The sequence below is a fragment of the Mobula birostris genome, chromosome 1 (assembly GCF_030028105.1).
Source record: "Mobula birostris isolate sMobBir1 chromosome 1, sMobBir1.hap1, whole genome shotgun sequence".
In the NCBI taxonomy this organism is placed as follows: domain Eukaryota; kingdom Metazoa; phylum Chordata; class Chondrichthyes; order Myliobatiformes; family Myliobatidae; genus Mobula; species Mobula birostris.
In genome coordinates, this window is record NC_092370.1 from 53,276,531 (window position 1) to 53,297,189 (window position 20,659).

Genomic DNA, 20,659 nt, shown 5'->3' on the forward strand with positions numbered 1-20,659 from the left:
CTACTGCATTCGGTTTTGATTGTTATCCTTTCCTCTTCCAATTGCATCAGCTCTTCATCTATCAGTTCTTGGTCATGGGATACCAAAACCTCTTCAACATCATCTTCGTCAACTTCCACAAGCCAAACTCACTTTGTCCTTACTTCATTCACCATGTTCGAAATGCTTAATTATGTTTAGTTTTACGCTAAAGCTTAACACCTTTACGAGCTCTTTCAGGCTTTTCCGATACCTTAGAACTCCTCTTGCAAACGGCTGCTCACAGGCACGTGTTTAAGCAATGCCGGCTAGAATGCCATTCCGAATCCGGGGGAGTGCGGCTGCTTGGGGCGCGCGCTGCCTTTTTTCACGCGCTGCCTTTCTTCGTAACAGTGAAAACACCTTCCGTTAGCAAAAACAGGGAACTAATGTAGGTCTTTCGTAACAGTGAGGTTTTGTAAAGCGAACGTTCGAAAAGCGGGGGACACCTGTAGCTCTTTGTTGCTAGCACTGGAACATGGAGACATTAAAATTCTGAAGAGGCTGGAGAGAGCTGGACTATGCATGTCTATATTCATTTCATTCTACAGATGCACAATGAGAGCATTCTAACATACTGCACCACTGCATAGTACAGAAACGGCACTGCGGCAGACAGGAATGCTCTACAACAAGCAGTCAAAACTGCACAACACATCACCAGCACCAGCCTACCCACCATCAAAGATATATATACAGAAAGGTGCTGGAAAATGGCCAGTAACATCATGGAGAATTTCACCCCACCCGCTCATACAGTTTATTCCAATTCAATTGGAGAGGAGAGGACATAGCACACCAGGACTATCAGACTCAAGAAGTTCTGTCCCCGAGCAGTAAGACTGATCTACACCTTTACCCACTAACCCACCCCTCTACACACCCACCACCACTACTTTATCATTTCCTGTCAGAGTCACCTTATGTACAGGCAATGCTGTGCCTACTGTCACTTTATGGACATGCAATTAATTTGTATACAAGCTATCTTATGTGTTGTGTTTGTTATTATTCTGTTCTTTATCTTACTGTGCTTTTTTGTGCTGCAGTGGATCTGGAGTAACAATTATTTCACTTTCCTTTATATTTGCATGCTGGAAATGACATTAAACAATCTTGAATCTTGAGAATACAGATAGGATTCTTATATGTCTCCTAATGAATTATTTAGTTAGAAATCTAACTGGGAAATTCTAAATTTAGAATTAAACAATTATAAAGTTTTTTTTTTCATGACAACCTTTATTGGTTGGTACAAAACAATAGTATATGTGGAATATGCACTGTTGATCGATAGCCATTGTGATGGCGTGGTTAAAATACTACATTAATGTAGAGGCCGAGAAACTTAATTCACAAATACAAATTTTAATCTCCCAAAGCTGCAAGGGAAATTTAGATTCAACTAATAAAATACATTTTAAAAAATGCTCTAACGATAATGATCACTCTGAAAGTACTGCATATCTTTAAAAATCAATTTGCTTCACTAAAGTTCTTCTATTGTAAATAAAATCATTTGTTTCACTAAGGTTCTTTAACGAAGAAAATCTGCCACCCTCCACAGACCTGGACTCTACGTCAATCCAGGCCCACCAATGTTGCTAACTTTAATTGCCCTCAGAAACAGCCAGCAAGTCACACACTTCTGGAACCAATTAGGGATGGAGTATAAGCGATGACTTGCCAGCAATGTCCAAACATTACTTATTTAGTTTACCCCAAATTGTAAAATACCACAATGCAAGATCAGTTTTCTGAGCTTGCATTTCCACATCCAATCACTAGTAAGTAATTTTTTTTTTCTAAATTGAAGAAAAAAGATGTCGGATTACAAAGTCTAAAAAAATTGATGGGGATTAGAAAGCTGAAAGATAAAAATGTAAGATAGAAACCTAACTTGGCTATGTATTTAAGTTGTGAGAGTCTCCTTCCCAAGAATCAATTATGAAATACTACAGAGCATACATTTAATTAAGAGGAAAAAAGTTTAAAAATTTGAGAGGCAGGTTTTTTTTTAACATTGAGATTGGTAGGTGCCTGGAATATGCTGCCTGGGGAAGTGAAAGAAGCAGATACAATAGCATTAAGACAAACACATGAATAGGCAAGGAAAAGGCCAGAAGTATAGACCTTGTGCAAGTAGATGTCATTAGTTTAGACTGGCAGCATGGTTGGTGCAGACATGCTGGGCCGAAGGGCTTGTTCCTGGACTGTGCTGTTCTATGTTTCATGTAAATAAAGCTCCATAAATAAATACACAAATTGTACTTTGTGGCTCTGTCTCCTGGAACCAAAAGTGAAAATAAAGAGCACTTAAATATGATTTATTTTCATTATTAAGTAGCAAACTTCAGTAGGAAGTGTAGGTCTCCTGCAAGGTTCTGGAAAGATTCATAACTTGCTACCAAAGTTCTAAATAGCCTACTTTTCTGTTTATTATAAATACTAGCAAATTGCTAAGACAATTTTATTTAAGTCACAATAATGATTGTTGGATTTAAAACAAACAAAAGTTACTGGATTTATCAAACTGATGTTCCTACAGTATTAGGGTAAACATGTCAAATGACTTCATAGGCCATAAAGCACTTTGAGATATTCCAAGTTTTAGAAAAGTTATATACATGTCTTTTTCTTTCAAGATTACTCTACAGTTGCAGCAAATAACAACTTGCATTTACTCAGAGCAGTCATATAACAAAAATAAATATTGTATAAAAATTGTTCTACTGAATGTAAATGTTGAGATGGGCTCCATATTTTTCTAAGAATAAGCAAATAGCTTTTATTTAAAAGATGAATGGAAAACATTTCAAATTCATTGAAAAAGAATTAAATAATTTTGTTCAGGCATAAATTCTGCTTGAAATAACATATTGTTTACATTTGAATTATAAACAAAAGTTCTTACAGAATGAAAGGATAAAAGTGGGCCTTGTAAATTTTCTAAGTATATGCTGAGATCTTCTTCAGGATTAGTGAATGTTTAATCTATTGGTTCATAAAGGAGCAGCATCAGCAATAATAAAGAATTAACCATTATTAGCAGGATCTCAGATGGGGATGAGAGGGCGTACAGGAGTGAGATATCCCAGCTAGTTGAACTGTGTCGCAGCAACAACCTCGCACTCAATGTCAGTAAGACCAAAGAGCTGATTATAGACTTCGGAAAGGGTAAGACGAAGGAATACGAACCAATCCTCATAGAGGGACCAGAAGTGGAGAGAGTGAGAAATTTCAAGTTCCTGGGTGGCAAGATTTCTGAGGATCTAACCTGGTCCTAACATATCAATGCAGCTTCAACGAAGGCAAGACAGTGACTATATTTCAACAGGAGTTTGAAGAGATTTGGTTTGTCACTGAAAACACTCAAAAGCTTCTACAGATGTACTGTGGGGGGGGGGGGTGCTACTGTACAGGATCAAAAGAAGCTAGAGAAAGTTGTAAAATTATTCAGTTCCATCTTGGGTACTAGCCTCCATAGTATTCAAAACATTTTCAAGGAGCAGTGCCTCAGAAAGCTGGCATCCATTATTAAGGACCCCCATCATCCAGGGCATGCTCTCTTCTCATTGTTACTGTCAGGAAGGAGGTATAGCAGCCTGAAGGAACACACACAGCAATTCAGGAGCAGTTTCTTCCCTTCTACCATCTGATTCTGAAATGGACACTGAACCCATGAATACCACCTCACTTTTTAACATTTCTGTTTTTGCACTATTTTTAATTTAACTATTTAAAATGTGTGTGTGTGTGTGTGTGTGTGTGTATAATATATATATATTTACTGTAATTGATTTATTTATTTTCTATATTTATCATGTATTGCATTGTACTGCTGCCACTAAGTTAACAAATTTCACTACATGTCCCAATGATATTAAACCTGGTCCTGATTCCGATAGCCTGGAGACAATCTAATTCATGAGTAAAGCCATAAATTTCAGAGAGTTAGTGCTTTGAACACAGCATGCCTTTGCAGCAGAGGAAGTCAGTGCCATTACCAAAACAAGGAAGACACTTGGTATCTCTCGTCTCTTTCTGTTTATGGCATTTTGATATTCAGTATCTTTAGGAAAAGCAAAATACCTTCCTGAATGAAACAACTGAAAACTTTTCTTGGTTAGTCAGCCAAGGAAAAATTTTTGTAATTGCTTGGACAAAGCTCAAAATTTAAGAACATTCACGGTATGAGAGCTCAGCCTTGGCAAGACATGTAGGTGCTTATTTCTCCTCCAAAACGGAACAATTCCAACATAAATATTGAAACTTCTAAAACTGTAGCATAGCATCAGATTTTATTGTTAAAATCTAACATGCACATCTGAGGCCCAAACTCATATGCCACTTAAACTACAACTTCACTACCTCTATGCCAAATTAATTGAATTCTGGGCAAATTACTGCCAAACACCCACAAGTGGAAGAAATCCTATATATTTGTCTATTTAACATATGCAAACAAACTATGTAAATAAGCAATTTATCAATATCCCAAGTGTATAAAGTATTTTGTGGAAACAGTGGGCATATGTCTAATTGTCAGTCTGGTAGCCAATGATACCAAAAGTAAATTTAAAAGGCCGCAGGAAATGCACTTGAAAATTGACTATTGCATGGATATGTGCAAAAAGTGGTGATTGAAAGGGCTAAGTCGACTGATCTTTTAAAGAACTGGCAGAGGAATGAGTTTCTTTTCAGGCTGCAAATTTCTAATCATTCTTTCATCTTCTTGAAACAACAACGAAGTACACTGAGTAACATTCCGGCATCTGGTTTTCAATGTTTTTTTTCCAATTTTGTTTTTCCTGAAAACTTTCATTCATGTCCCTTTAAACCACTGGGTAGTTCTGTTTACAAAGTAACAGCAACAGTTCCCAACACACATTGGTTTCCAGGAACTTGCCTGCTATTCCCTGCAAGGTCAAAAAAGTCAGCCAATGATAGGCAGCCAGAATCACAAAAGTAACCACAAATCTGAGAGAGGCCTCAATGGGATAGCTGGAGGAGGCGGAGTACAATTCCATTCACTCTACCAATCACAGTGGAAGAAACTTATTATAAACAGTTCTTGAACTGGGTACAGCCAGTACATTGTGTTCTCTTTGTGAAAAACAATTCAGAGCTGCTTTGCTTAAAGCAATCAACAAATCTGTTTTTTTAAAACTTATTTTAATGAGGTGCTGTAGCATATCTAAATTAATTTTAAAAAACAAAGTGCTAATTATTTAATTATAGTCAAAAATGTAAATTAAGTGTTAAATTTAACAAAAACAACTCTCTCAGCCAGACACTAGAATGTGTGCACCAAGAAGTAGTACAAAACAAACGAATTCTTCAGATGTCAAATGTTGACAACTTAAGACGACATAATACTAAATGTGACATACTAAAAATTATACTAATCAGTAGATTAGTATTAAGTACAACAGGTACTAATTATCATAAAAAGTCCCCACGTTCAGAAGGACTGTCAGCTGTTGTAATATCCTTGTGCATGGGTAAATGAAAACAAAACATGGATTAACCAATATCATAAATGTGGTATCTGAAAATGTAAATATAAAATGCACAAAACATTTCCTTTAACAGCTGCATTTCAAATATCAATCTCTTGCATATAACCCATTGACACTTAGAATGAGACTTTCTTTGAGACTTTTTTCCAAAGTAAAAATACATATACTGTTATAACAGTCACACATAAGAAAATAATATCTTAGATGATCTTATACCTGTTAACATTCTCCTGCACTATCGCCACATTCCTTCATTCCCTTATCATCCTAAAATCTTGTTTTGAAAGAACTCAAAGTCGAAGCCTCAAAAGCCCTCAGGGACTGAAGAAGCTTCTCCTAAGTTCAGTCCTGAATAGTTTACCCCTTTCCCAAGACTGAGATCCTTGGTTTTTACAGTTCAATCAAAGGAAATATTTTCTCTATGTTTAGCTTGTGAGAATCTTCTAAGTTTTCACATGATCTCCTCTCATTTGTCTAAATCCCAGACTCAGGCCTAGTCTACTCAATCTCTTATCATAACAAGCCAGCTATCCCTGAAATCAACCCAGTTAATCTTTGAAGTACCTTTTGTTAAGTAGATTGTATCTTAGGTACACAGACCAAATTGCATAGAATATTGCATCAAGAACCTTTGCAAATGCAGGAAAAGATTATCTGTTTTCATCATAACATGCCACAGGATTGGTATCAATACCAATTTTGCAAAGTATAAAAGTCTTTCTTTTCAAGAAGTTATTTAATTTAGTCTGACTTGTACATTATAATCATTAGAAAATGAGTGGCAAACAGTTTGCAAAAATCTTTGCAAAACTTTCACTCACAATCAACATGAAAACATAACTAACTGAAGATAGAAAAATAGTTATGGATTGACAAAAGAAAAGTTATGAAGCAAAGCAAACAGGGCGAAAGTTTGGAAGACAAATGAAATTATAAAACTTTATTTTATTTTCATCATAATTTTCTTTGTTCCCCTACTTTTCTTTCAATTTCTCTTCTGAACCTATTTGTCATTTTGGAGAACAATTACACCACTGTCTGTCCACTTAGTATCACTGTTCTGCCCAATTATCACACTGTAATAACACCAGGACATTATGAAGTGCATCAGGTATAGAGACAAGAGGCATGGTGTTCCTACTTTAGTTGCTTTCTATACCTATAGAAATTCTCACAGTCTATTTTATGTACTCTACTAGCTAGCCTACTCTGATATTTTGCGTTCCCTTTCAACAATAATTAGAGGTGCTTCATTGCCATTCTTTTGAAATGTTCCCAATCCTCAGGCTTACAGCTGTTTTTTGGCAACATAATGCAACCTTTGACATAACATCATCTTTAACTACTCTGTTTTTAAACTGTCTAGAAAAGACATATATTAAACTATGTGTTAATTTTTGTGGTGTTATCTATTGCTTTTTTGACCAGAATACCTTTTAATGTAGTTTTCAATTATCATAACTAACTCATGCCATATCCCCTCATAAATTGTTTTATTCAAATTTAAGATCTTTGTGCCAAATTGAATGAAATCACTTTGTTTTTCTATATAACTGTGTCATATTGTGATCACTGTTCTCTAAAGGATCCTTAAACCACTAGATCATTCAATCGTTTCTCCTTACACAATACTAGATGTAAAATAGCTTAATCTCTTAATGGCTCTTCCACATACTGGAAAATTGATGCAAGCATTTGTAGGATGTGCTGCTGACATCCTCATTCACAGGCAATATTTACTGGATAGTGATCAGTTGTAGAACCCTGGTTAATCTTCTACCCCTTTCACAAGTCAGGCTCACAATATTCTACAGAAGTCACCTAAGTAACTGCAAACCAGATATTAAACCTCAGATAAGCTCAAGATATTCTGTAGATGATGGAAATCCAGAGCAACACACGAAATGCTGGAGGAAGTCAGCAGATTAGGCAGCATCTATAGAGATGAATGAAAGGTCGAGACCCTTCATCAGGACTGGAAAGAAAGGGGGAAGAAGCCAGAATTAGTTGGGTAATGAGAAGGAGAATAAGCTGGCACGTGATAGGTGGAGCCAAGTGAGAGGGAAGGTGAGTGAGTAGTGGAGGGAGGCAGGATGATGTGAGAAGCTACAAGGTTACAGATGGAAGAGGTAAAGGGATGATGAAAAAGGCATCTATAGGGAGAGGACAATGGGCCATGGAAGAGGGAACCAGAGAGATGTGATGGGAGGTGATAAGAGAAAGCATCAGGGGGCAACCAAAATAGTAAAAGAGAGAAGGAGGGAGGGGTGAGTAATTACTGGAGGTTAGAGAAATCAATGTTCATACCATTAAGTTCGAGGCCACACAGATGGAATATGAGGTGTTGCTCCTCCAACCTAGGTTTGGCCTCATCATGGCAGTGACACCATGAAAAGATAAGTCAGAATGGGAATGGGAAGTTAAAATGAAATGGGTAGTCACGAGGAGAACTGCCTTTTGCGGCAGACAGAGTGCAGGTGCTCAATGAAAAGGTCCCCCAATCTACATTGTGTCTCATCAATGTAGAGGAAGATGTGCTGGTAGCACCAGATGCAATAGGTGACCCTGACAGACTTGCAGGTGAACTGTTGCCTTGCCTAGAAGACTCTTTGGAGCCCTGAATGGTAGAGGGGCATGTGTCGTACTTGTCTCAGTTTCAGGGATAAGTGCCAGGAGGAAAATCAGTGGGAAGTGATAAGTAGACAAGTGAGTCACATAGAGAGTAATCCTTCTGGGAAGTGGTGGTGGGGGGAGCGGGGGGGAAGATGAGGTTAGTGGCAGAATCCCTTTGCAGATGGCGTAAATCACGGAGAATGATGTGATGGAAATTGAGGCTCTTGGGGTGGTAGGTAAGGACCAAGGGAACCCTGTATCCCTGTTATGATGGTGGAAGGATAGGGTAAGGGCAGACTTGTAGGAAATTGAGAGCAGTTTTACAAGTGAAAGGGTGGGAAGAACTATAGTTAAGACAAATGTGAGGGTCAGTAGGCTTATAAAAGATATCGGTAGAGTCAGTAGGTTTGTAAAATACATCTGTTGATAGTCTGTCTCCAGGCGCACTTTCAAGGCCTCTTACACTCATGCTTTCAGTATTTTTTTTATTTGGACTTTTTATCTCTTTTGCAATTTGGTTGTTTGTCAGTCTTTGTTTATGTATGTTTTTTTTGAAAATTCAATTGTATATTTTTTTATTTTTCCTGTAAACCTCTGCAAGAAAATTCAAAGTACAAAGTAAATTTATTATCAAAGTAAGTATATGTCACCATACAGTCCTGAGATTCATTTTCTTGCAGGCATTCTCAATAAAATTATAGAATAATAACCATAACAGAATCATTGACAGACCACACCAACTTGGGTGTGCAACCAGCGTGCAAAAGACAACAAACTGAACAAATATAAAAACAAAGAAATAATTATAATAAATAAATAAGCAATAAATCAGAACGTGAGATGAAGAGACCTTGAAAGTGAGTCCATAGGCTGTGAGAACATTTCAAAGATGGGGCAAGTGAAGTTACCCCCTTTGGTTCAAGAACCTGATGGTTGAGGGTTAATAACTATTCCAGGACCTGATGGTGTGAGTCCTGAGCCTCCTGTACCTTTGTACTGATGGCAGCGGTGAAAAGAGGGTATGTGCTGGGTAGTGGGGTCCCTGATGATAGATGCTGCTTTCCTTCGACAGTGTTTCATGTAGATGTGCTCAATAGTGAGCAGGACTTTACCCATGATGAACTGTGCCATATCCACCATTTTTTCTAGGATTATCCGTTCAAGGGCATTGGTATTTTTATGCCAGGCTATGATGCAGCCAATCAATATACTCTCCACTGCACATCTATAGAAGTTTGTCAAGAGTTTTTATTCGTAATTGCACTTACATGCTAGGCCCAGGACACGTCCTCTGAAATAATATCACAGAGGAATTTAAAGTTGCTGACCCTCTCCACCTCTGATCCTCCGATGACAACTGTCTCATGGACCTCTGATTTCCTTCTCCTGAAATCAATTATCAGCTCCTTGGTCTTGCTGACATTGAGTAATGGCACCACTTAGCCAGATTTTCAATCTCCCTCCTATACGCTGATTCTTCACCACTTTAACTCAGCCTATGACAGTGGTAGCATCAGCCAACTTGAGTGTGTTTTAGCCACACAGTCATAAGGGTAAAGTGAGTAGAGTGGGGAGCTAAGTACGTAGCCTCGTGGTGCACCTGTGCTGATGGTGATCAGGAGGAATTTAACATCTATAGAAAATGCATGACATAAATCCATGATTCAGTTTGAGCAACTTGTTAAATGCATTTTGGAATATTATGAATCATCAAATAATAAATTCATTTCCTTATGGTAAACATACAGAGCAACAGAAGGCTGCAGTTTTGCAGCGTCTTTAGCACAGTGAAGCCCAGGGACCTCAGGAGCATTATCAGACAATATCTGACCTTGAGCTAGTCAAAGTACTGTCAGGAGGAAGCTGATGATGTACACCATGTTAAAGAATGTAAACCTTGACAAGGATTATCTGCCCTTAATCACACAGAATGTAAATTGTGATTTTGATAAGGATCATATGTCATGAGGAAGTATGAACAATATTCAAAGGGTTAAAGTTCTATGAAAAAGTCAACTCCATCTGTACTTGACTATTAAACTGTTGAATGGAAATTTATTATTGGAATTTCAAAACAACTCCCCTTTTTGCTGTTCATATATAACTTTGTTTGCAAAAAAAATTAAGTCACTACCTAGTTCAAGCCTGCTTTAATGGAACTGGCAGAGTATCACTAGCTACATCTAAATCAGTTATATAAAAAGCTGCCAAAGGAACAAACACTATGCCTGCCCAACTTTCACATCAAGGCAATGCAGAGTCATATGCTGTTGTTACTTCAACAGCTTTTCAAACTTATCCCATGAATGAACCAACTATTTTTCAAGCAGTTTGCTCCAAATCTGTAAGATCTGTTTACGAACAGTATCTGCTGAGACATGCATCGTGTAATGTCGTGTTTGAGCAAATGACAGCCGACATCATATTCCTGCCAGACCACATGTTTTCTCAGAACAAAGCAGGAAACAGCAACATTACCCACAGAGAAAACAAAACGGGTATGCTACATTTTTCAACAAATAAGTCTGTAAGGGACATTATTTTGCCTACTAGAGTGGGCTATTAGAAGGTTTGAAAATGATGTGGAATGCAAGGATGTTTTTAAAGCTGATAGCATACAAGAATTTCTTACAGATTAAGACATAAGATAGCGTAGGTGGGCAGCATGGTGGTGTAGCGGTGAGTGTAACACTATTACAATGCCAGGTTCAATTCTGCAACTGTCTGTAAAGAACTTGTACATTTTTGACCATCTCAGTTTCCTCTGGGTACTCTGATTTCCTCCCTCATTCCAAAAAGTATGGGTTAGAGTTAGTAAGTTGTGGGCCTTCTATGTTGGTGCCAGAAGCACGGCGATCCACGCAGGCAGCCCCAGCACATCTTTGGACTGTGTAGTTGTTAACAAAAATGATGCATTCTACCGTATTTTCAATGTTTTCATGCACATGTGATAAATAAAGCTGATGTTAACTTTCTTCAAGTAAAATGTACTGCATTCTTGAATGAATAATTACTGACATTCTAAATGCAATGTTGATTACCTGCACACATTAATCAATTTAAACAATGTTTGGATATCTCTTAGAACAAAAATAAGAAATATGTGTCAATATTCTTCATACACCAGACGCAAAATAATTGGCTCCCTGCATGTTAATTTTCACTTATAATTAAGATATTCCATAGCACTGGCAACAATCTAGCTCCTATCTCATGCTCACGCTGAAGATGATAATGAAAACTGTCTTCCATGAATTTTGTCCATCTTCTGTTTATATTCTTAGCCTCCCAATGAGTTTGATTTCATGTTAACAACCACCTTCCAATCTGTTACACAAGTCTTCTTATCCTCCATCAACTTATTGCAAGATTACAATTTAGTTGCTTTTTCTGCTGGCCACCCCTAGCCCATCACAAAATGATGACACAAATGACACAGTTCACTGCCACACATGTACACATACAAATAAAGCCTAACCTTGAAGCCAAATTTCAATAACGTTTAGCTGCATACTTTTGCTAACAGGAGTCAATACTCCATTGTGGATTTTTCCTTTCTGTATCCAGAACACTTACCATTGAGCAGCCCCACTACTGAGTACATCTACATGAAATGCTGTTGCAGGAAAGCAGCATCCATCATCAGGGACCCCACCCTCCGCACCACCACCACCCGCATCCATCACCCAGGTCACGCTCACTTCTCACTGCTGGCTGCTGCCATTGGGAAAAAGGTACAGGAACCTCAGGACTTACACCACCAGGTTCAGGAACAGTTTTTACCCCTCAACCATCATGTTCTTGAACCAAAGGGGATAACTTCACTTGCTCCATCAGTGAAATGTTCCCACAACCAATGAACTCCCTTTCAAGGACTCTTCATCTCAGGTTTTCAATACTTATTGCTTATTTATTCACTATAATTATTCCTTTGTTTTTGTATTTGCAGTTTGTTGTCTTTTGCACACTGGCTGAACTGCTGCTGCCATCAGGCAAAAGGTACAGGAGCCTCAGGACTCACACCACCAGGTTCAAGAACAGTTACTACCCCTCAACCATCAGGCTCTTGAACAAAAGGGGATAGCTGCACACATTTAAGGACTCCGTTATATTGTTATTCCATTCTCGCTCTTTGTTACTTATTTAGATCTGCATTTGTACAGTTTGTTTACAGTTAACAGTTCCTGATATTTAGTTACTGTCCTATAGATTTGCTAAATATGCCCACAGAAAAAAAACCCAACGTTGTATGTGGTGACATGTATGTACTCTGATAATAAATTTTAGTTTGAGCACCCAAGTTGCTGCAGTCTTTGATTAATTCTATAATGATTATTATTCTATTATGGATTTATTGAGTATGGTTGCAAGAAAATGAATCTCAGGGTTGTGTACAGTGACGTAAATGTACTTTGATAATAAATTTACTTTGAACTTTGAACCAAGACCTACTGTCAAACTGCCTGATATCAGCAACTTGGAACAAAGTATTAATGCTGGATTACTCAGTTTGAGACAATCAAATCAAATATGTAATAAACACTCAGGTTAGGCAGTACCTGCAGAAAGATCGCTGCTCTTCCATTGTGTTTCTCTCTCCACAAATGGTGCCTGACCTGCTGGGATTTTCTATAACTTAAAACAGGTTGAGTGCCCCATATCTGAAATGCTTGGGGCCAAAAGTGTTTCGGATATCAGATTTTTTCCAGAATTTGGAATATATGAGATAGCTTGGGATCAACCTCATTGCCGGGCTCTGAATTTATGTGCTACCAGTAAGCAGATTTTGTCTTATACCTGTTCATCACACATATGTACTTGAGTAAAACTACATTGTATATCCTTAATATAATGAAATATACTGTGTGCAGGGTAACAAAAGCAGCCCAGCAGCATCAGGAGAAACCTGAATCAGCTGTTGAACAACAACAAACAATGGTAGGCTTTCAGTCTCCACCTACGATGCCATGTTTTGATTAAAAGGTACACTGTATTTGTATTTTACTCTTTTTAATGTTTCATGTAAGGTATAAAAACAATCAGCATTGTAAACTAGTTCTGGTGTTGGATTTTCATCAGTGATCATCTTCACAGACATCAATAAATTTCTCTGTTGCTTCGTGATCAGCACTTTCTCTTTAAAAGTTTTTTAAACCTTTAAAAATTTAATGCCATGCTTTTTCTTAGATTTCTTCAACCAGCTTGTTGAATATTCATATATACTTTAAATTTTCTGTTTGTTTTGATAGATCCTTGCTTGTTTCATGACCAGCGTAGCATTAAGCGGCATAGTTCATTCCGACACTGATGAATCCACTCTTTCAATATACAGTCAAAATCTTCATTTTTCACTTTATGCAGTGTCTTTCTAATTTTCAGTAACTGCTATTCATTGCATATGTGAGGTCAGTTCTCAGAACTGTCTGTGGTGTTCATCACCTGGGAACCTTCTCAATGCCTTGTGGAATTTTACATTTGTGCATACTTTACAGTGATGAAAACAACTTTGGATTGTGGATGTTTTTGGATTTTGGAATTTCAAATAAGGGGTATTCAATTTTAGATTTCCAGCAATTTTTTATTTTGTGTCTTGGTCCTTAACAAGTTCATTAATAACCAAGTAAATTATTAAGGTAAATTGTCCATTTAATAATAAAAGAAATAAGATTGCAAGTCTAACAAATATCTATTTCTTTATCCTAAAAAAAGCATTAGGATTCTTCGAAAAATTCCTTATCAATATCAATCGAATAGTATATTTAATAAATCTTCAGCAGACATCTCAAGGCAATGGAAAAATACTATCAACACTAATATCTCCTCAAAGTACACCAATTTCAATAGAAGAACAAGCAACCCAATACCAATGTTCAACCGCAGTCAACATCCCGAGCATTTAATCCCTTTTTATACAGTTGACTACTCCGGTCAGGACATTATTCACATGCCCAAAATGATGCTTAACGACACATTCTGAGCTTGCCAATAAGAGATTACTGCAACAGGGTAACCTCTTCTCACACAGAGGTCAAATAAGAGAAAAAGATATCCCTGTTGGTTCCTTGGAATTTCGAGCCCATGACCACTTAAAGTGGAAGGAGCCTCTGAGATGCTATTGAAAATTACATGCCATGCAATGGGATCACTCAGGGAACGCTGGAAGTAGTGGGCGACTTCACAAGCAACACAACCCTCCATCTTGTCAGCAACCAGTTGCCCCAGCTGTTTAAAGGTTTGTGGTTCCCACATTGGGCTCAATGGACACAATATCCATAACATCAGACTGAAAGGAAGTTACTCTTGATCCAAGAGATTACCAAATAAATTGTCAACAATAACTTTATTCAGGTAAAATTTAGATTGTGTGCACTTTAAAAGTTCAGTGAGTACATGTTTCCGATTCATGCTAAAAATGGTAACTGACTTTTAAATCTAGTTTCTGAGTATATATTTTGCTGAATTCAAATATTAACAAGGGCTTTTTTCCAACCAATGAAAGAATGATAGTGGAGAATAAGAAAAAGTGAAGGATATGAAGTTAGAAATTGAACTGATGAATAGAAAATAGGGCACTTAACACATGAATTGCAATTTCACAATCTTACTTCCATGTCCTCTGTGGCTCTGCCAAGTTATAAAACGTAACTGTTTAGATAGAAATATGACTACCATAATTTTCATTCACACATGCTTGCTCAAAGCTGTTCAGAGATGATTCATGTAAAAGCAAACCTTGAATGTACTTAAGTAGCTTGCAACATTATTGTAGAAAGAAGACCAAACTCACCCCAGTCTGATATTGAGAAACCATCTGAAAAGGGCCTCATAAATAATTTCGCTATTCCACTATTCTTCCACTATTCATTTTTTATTGTTTTGTTTTATTGAGATACAGCACAGAACAGGCCCTTCCAACCCTTTCAGCTGCACTGCCTGGCAATGCCTCTAATTAAATTTAGTCTAATCATCGGACAATTTACAATGACCAACTAACCGAACAACCGGTAAGTCTTTGGACTGTGGGAGGAAATCAGACTTTCTCCTCGACATATTCCAAAGGCATACCAGTAAGCAGGTCAATTAGTTACATGGCTGTAATTGAATAGTGGGCACTCATCGGGCCAGGATGGCCTGTTACAGTACTGTATTTCTAAATACTAAAAAAAATCTATATAATAATCAGTCACAAACTTTATTATCTTATCCCATCTGAGCCCTTCTCTCACAAATTCCCTAAACCCTGTCCATCTTAAGAAAGGGTAAAGAATAACATTTGAATTTGCAAGGGCTTGTTTAGTAGCACATGATGCTCTGGGCATTCTGTCACCGTATGAATGATTTTCTTGAACACATTTCTTTTATCAGCTTTGACATTTTTAAGCAAAAAAATTAGATGAGTATTGTAAGCAAATAAAATTTCCTTAAGGGAAATAAAAATTGTAGGAAAAGGAAGGGATTGAGATAAAGTAGAAATGTAGTAAGAAATACAAAATTGAAGAGGCAGCAGATGGGGACAAAACAAAGAAATCTCCAGGAATACAAGGTACTACAATTTTATCAATCAGTAATTGTATTTCCTGGAGTTAGCATCACTCTAGTTAAAAATTAGCTCTATAAATTTTAATTCTATCCTCATAAATGGCAAGTACCTCCATCCCAGATTTAGACAGCATTTGCAAATGACCATAGCTATAAATAAACATCCTTTTATATCTAACACTATTGTCAAGGCGCAATTCATTTTTAACTATGAATAATCAATGCTTATTTCCTTTTAAATAATGTTCATAATGGTCAGAGAAAATGCAAAACAAAAATGTTTTGCACAGTAAAATATGCCCAAATTACCCAAAGTGACACAAGTAAAAGAAAAAAATGGGTCATTTGCACAAAGGACGAAAGATTAATTTTAGATAAAGTCTACTCATCGATGTATTTGCAGATGAAAGTGAAACTAATGCCACTGTATTTTATGACGTTATTTTCTATTGAGAGAAAGGACTGTAACCACAAAGGAAAACCTCAATTTCAATTTATTTAATTCATTAATTAAAGACTTAATCTGAAAACTTCACTGGGTTCCTACGGATTCTTTGTACCTTGGAAAATAATTGGTGCTTTGGATATCATTAACAAAGTAAAATTTAAAGCTTCCTGTTTTGTGACCACAATGATTTAGGTACTTTCCCTAGTTACAACACAATTTTGTGAAATCAGCTTCAACTTCAAATAAAAAAAAATTAAAACTGCAGGATTAATGCATTTGTGTAAAACAACAAAAATGACCAAAAAGTATAATAACAGAATAAAATATATAGATATCTATTTATAAATATAAATATATAAATTCTCCATAAGCCTTTAAAAATAGATGTTTATGTTCAGATCCTGCAAAGTTCCATTCGATTTTCTGTGAGAAACACACACGTTTTTTAAGAAGTCTCTGACCCTTTTAAGCTTTTCCTTTGTTAAGTTTGTAATCAGCAATAACTTCAGAGCAGAAAGGTTTGGAGATTCTCTGAGATAACTGCCGAGTATATCTAGTTGTTCTGTTTTGAGTTCAGATTTCTAGCATTTGCATTTTTTTTAGCTTTTCGATTAACTTTCGGATCAGTGAAATTTAACCCAAAAACATGGAATACTTGAGATGAATAAATTCATTCCACTGTAGTGTAGCAGTTAATCAAAAGCAATTACAGCACCAGCATGATCGCATGTGTTTCCCCTGGGTGCTTCGGTTTCCTAACGCTTGTAGGGTACTACGTGATTAAATGCAGCAACAAATGAAAGAACAGAATGGGGACTGATTTGGACAGAATATACAGGCAGTAATACTCCCATGTGCCTGCTTCTTTTTATGGTAGAGATTAAGTTTGGAATGACCTATCTGAGTTGCTTAGGCAAGTAACTGCAGTATATTTTATAGTTGGTACACAGTGCACTCACTCATTGCATACCAACAGTGAAGGAAATAAATGGTTGATGGAACACTAATAAACTGGATACTTTGTCTTCTTTGGAATAGGGTTTCCTGGAACTAAATTTATCCAGGCACGTGCAATATCCCACCCATCATATTGCTGATTTGTGTTTTGCAGACGATTGAAGGCTCTGGAGATTCAGGAGGTGAGTCAGTCGAGCTCCTGAACTGCTCTCCTGGCTAGGACAGTTGAATTTGCAGTCAATGATGAGTTAAGAGTGCTAATGGTACAGGACACTGCAAGGGTATTACCATCTAATGTCAAGGGTAGGTAGTCATACTTTCTATTTTGATTGATTCTCTGATACTTATCTGACATGTTATTTCTGCTTAAGAATATGTACCATATGCTGACTTGGTCTTGTTGTAATACAGTGTTTGTGAATCTGAAGAATTCATTGTCACACACAGTTGTAGAGGCCAAGTAATTGGGTATGTTTAAAGCAGAGATTGATAGGTTCTTGATTGATGATGACATGAAAGGATATGGAGAGAAGTTAGATGAGTAGGGTAGAGATGGATAATATATCAGTTATGATGGAATTAAGGAACAGACTCAATGGGCCAAATTCTCACAGAAGGATCAGAAGTGGAGAGAGTGAGTAGCTTCAAGCTCCTGGGTGTCAATATCTCCGAGGATCTAACCTGGTCCCAACATAAAGAAGGCAAGACAGCGGTTATAGTTTATTAGGAGTTTGAAGCGATTTGGCATGTCAACAAATACACCCAAAAGCTTCTGTAGTTGTATCATGGACAGCCCTCTGACAGGCTGTATCACTGTCTGGTATGGAGGGGCTACTGCACAGGACCGGACAAAGCTACAGCAGGTTGTAAATCTAGTCAGCTTAATCTTGGACACTGTCCTACAAAGTACCCAAGACATCTTTAGGGAGCAGTGTCTCAGAAAGGCAGCATCTATCATTAAAGACCTCCAGCACCCAGGGATGCCCTTTTCTCACTGTTACCATCAAGTAGGAGATACAGAAGCCTGATGGCACACACTCAGCGATTCAGGAACAGCTTCTTCCCCTCTGCCATCCGATTCCTAAATGGACTTTGAAGCTTTGGACACTACCTCACTTTTTTTTTAATATACAGTCTTTCTATCTTTGCACCTTTTTAAATAATCTATTCAATATATGTAATTGATTTACTTGTTTATTTATTATTGTTTGTATTATATTATTTTATTATTTTTTTTCTCTCTCTGCTAGATTATGTATTGCATTGAACTGCTGCTGCTAAGTTAACAAATTTCAAGTCACATGCCAGTGATAAATCAAAGCAAGCAGCTGAGAAGAAGCAGTTTCAGTTGAAGCAAGCAGCTGAGAAGAAGGGTATGAGAAATCGAGTAGAAAAAGTCATTTTTTTTAAACACTGCTCAGGGAGAAGGGTCTGCACTGTGCAGGCACATGACGTAGCGCGCCAAGGTTTAAAAAGAGGAATTTTGAACGGTTCTTGTTTCAGTCGAAGCAAGCAGCTGAGAAGAAGGGTGTGAGAAATCGGGTAGAAAAAGTCATTTTTTTTTAAACACTGCTTGGGGAGAAGGGTCTGCACTGCACAGCTGCGTGACGTAGCGCGCCAAGGTTTAAAAGCAGACCACCATATACAGCGGCCATCGTTGTAGCGGCCATCGTCGGAGTGGACTGAGTCAGAGTGGGACAGCCATGGCTCAACAGGCTTTGGCGAGAACAGGCAGAGGTCAGGGTAGGTTCCAGTAAGTTTTTTTGTCCAGTTTGTTTAGAGTAGAGAGAATGCCAGGTAGGATGTTGGAATGCTCCTCTTGCAGGATGTGGGAAGTCAGGGGGCCCTCCTGTGCCCCTGACAACGACACCTGCAAGAAGTGCATCCAGCTGCAGCTCCTAACAAACCACATTAGGGAATTAGAGCAGGAGCTGGATGACCTCCGGATCATTTGGAAGAATGAGGAGATTATAGATCGTAGCTACAGGGAGGTAGTTACGCCAAAGGAGCAGAACACAGGAAACTGGGTCACTGTCAGGTGAGGGAAGAGGAAAGGGCAGGCAGAGCAGGGTTCCCCTGTGGCCATTCCCCTCAACAACAATTATACCACATTGGATACTGTTGGGGGGGATGACTTACCTGGGACAAGCTGCAGCAGCCAGATCTCTGGCACTGAGACTGGTTCTGCAGTACAGAAGGGAGGGTGGAAAAAGAGGAGAACGGTAGTAATAGGGGACTCGATAGTTAAAGGTACAGATAGGAGGTTGTGTGGTCATGACAGAGAATCCAGGATGGTTTGTTGCCTCCCGGGTGCCAGGGTCAAGGATGTCTCTGATCGCTTGCATGACATTCTGAAGTGGGAGGCTGATCAGCCAGATGTCGTGGTGCACATCAGTACCAATGACATAGCAAGGAAGAGTGAGGAGGTCCTGGAGAGTGAGTACAGAGAGCTTGGTAGGAAGTTGAAAAGCAGGACCTCGAGGGTGATAATCTCAGGATCGCTACCTGTGCTACGTGCCAGTGAGGGTAAGAATAGGATGCTCTGGAGGATGAACAAGTGGCTGAGGAACTGGTGTAGGGGGCAGGGTTTCAGATTTCAGGATCATTGGGACCACTTCTGGGGCAGGTGGGACCTGTACAAGAGAGACGGGTTACACTTGAACTACAAGGGGACCAATATCCTTTCAGGGAGGTTTGTTAGTGCTATTGGGGAGGCTTTAAACTAGATTTGCAGGGGGATGGGAACCAGAGTGCCAGAGCTGACAGTATGGCTGGGGTGAAAATAAATGGTGTTAAAAGTTCAAGCAAAGCCGCAAATAGAAAGGTTGTGAGTGGTGGTAAAGATCTTCTGAGGTGTATATATTTCAATGCTAGGAGTATTGCGGGGAAAGCAGACGAGTTGAGGGCGTGGATTCACACGTGGAATGACGACGTTATAGCAATTAGTGAAACTTGGCTACAGGAGGGGCAGGACTGGCAGCTTAATATTCCAGGGTTCCGATGTTTCAGATGTGATAGAGGCAGAGGAATGAAAGGTGTGGGGGCGGGGTAGCATTGCTTGTTAGGGAAAATATTACAGCAGTGCTCAGGCAGGACAGATTAGAGGGCTTGTCTACTGAGTCCTTATGGGTGGAGCTGAGAAACAGGAAAGGTATGGCCACATTAGTGGGGTTGTATTATAGATCACCCAACAGTCAGCGAGAATTGGAGGAGCAAATCTGCAGAGAGATAGCAGGCAACTGCAGGAAACACAAAGTTGTGGTGCTAGGGGATTTTAATTTTCCATACATTGATTGGGACTCCCATACTGTTAGGGGTCTAGATGGGTTAGAGTTTGTAAAATGTGTTCAGGAAAGTTTTCTAAATCAATATATAGAGGTACCAACTAGAGGGGATGCAATATTGGATCTCCTGTTAGGAAACGAGTAGGACAAGTGACAGAAGTGTGTGTAGGGGAGCACTTTGGTTCCAGTGATCATAACACCGTTAGTTTCAACTTGATCATGGACAAGGATAGATCTGGTCCTAGGGTTGAGGTTCTAAACTGGAAGAAGGCCAAATT

General features: G+C 38.3%; 1 protein-coding gene and 1 long non-coding RNA gene across 4 annotated transcripts in view; one reads left to right on the top strand and one right to left on the bottom strand.

Moving 5' to 3' along the window:
* spidr (scaffold protein involved in DNA repair) overlaps positions 1–20,659 on the bottom strand; it is a 280,768-nt gene that overhangs the window by 39,495 nt on the left and 220,614 nt on the right. The window lies entirely within an intron of this gene.
* LOC140196292 (uncharacterized) overlaps positions 17,103–20,659 on the top strand; it is a 48,704-nt gene continuing 45,147 nt past the window's right edge. The window contains exon 1 of the long non-coding RNA XR_011885667.1: positions 17,103–17,400. This is a non-coding gene — a long non-coding RNA (uncharacterized lncRNA). The remainder of the gene's footprint in view (positions 17,401–20,659) is intronic.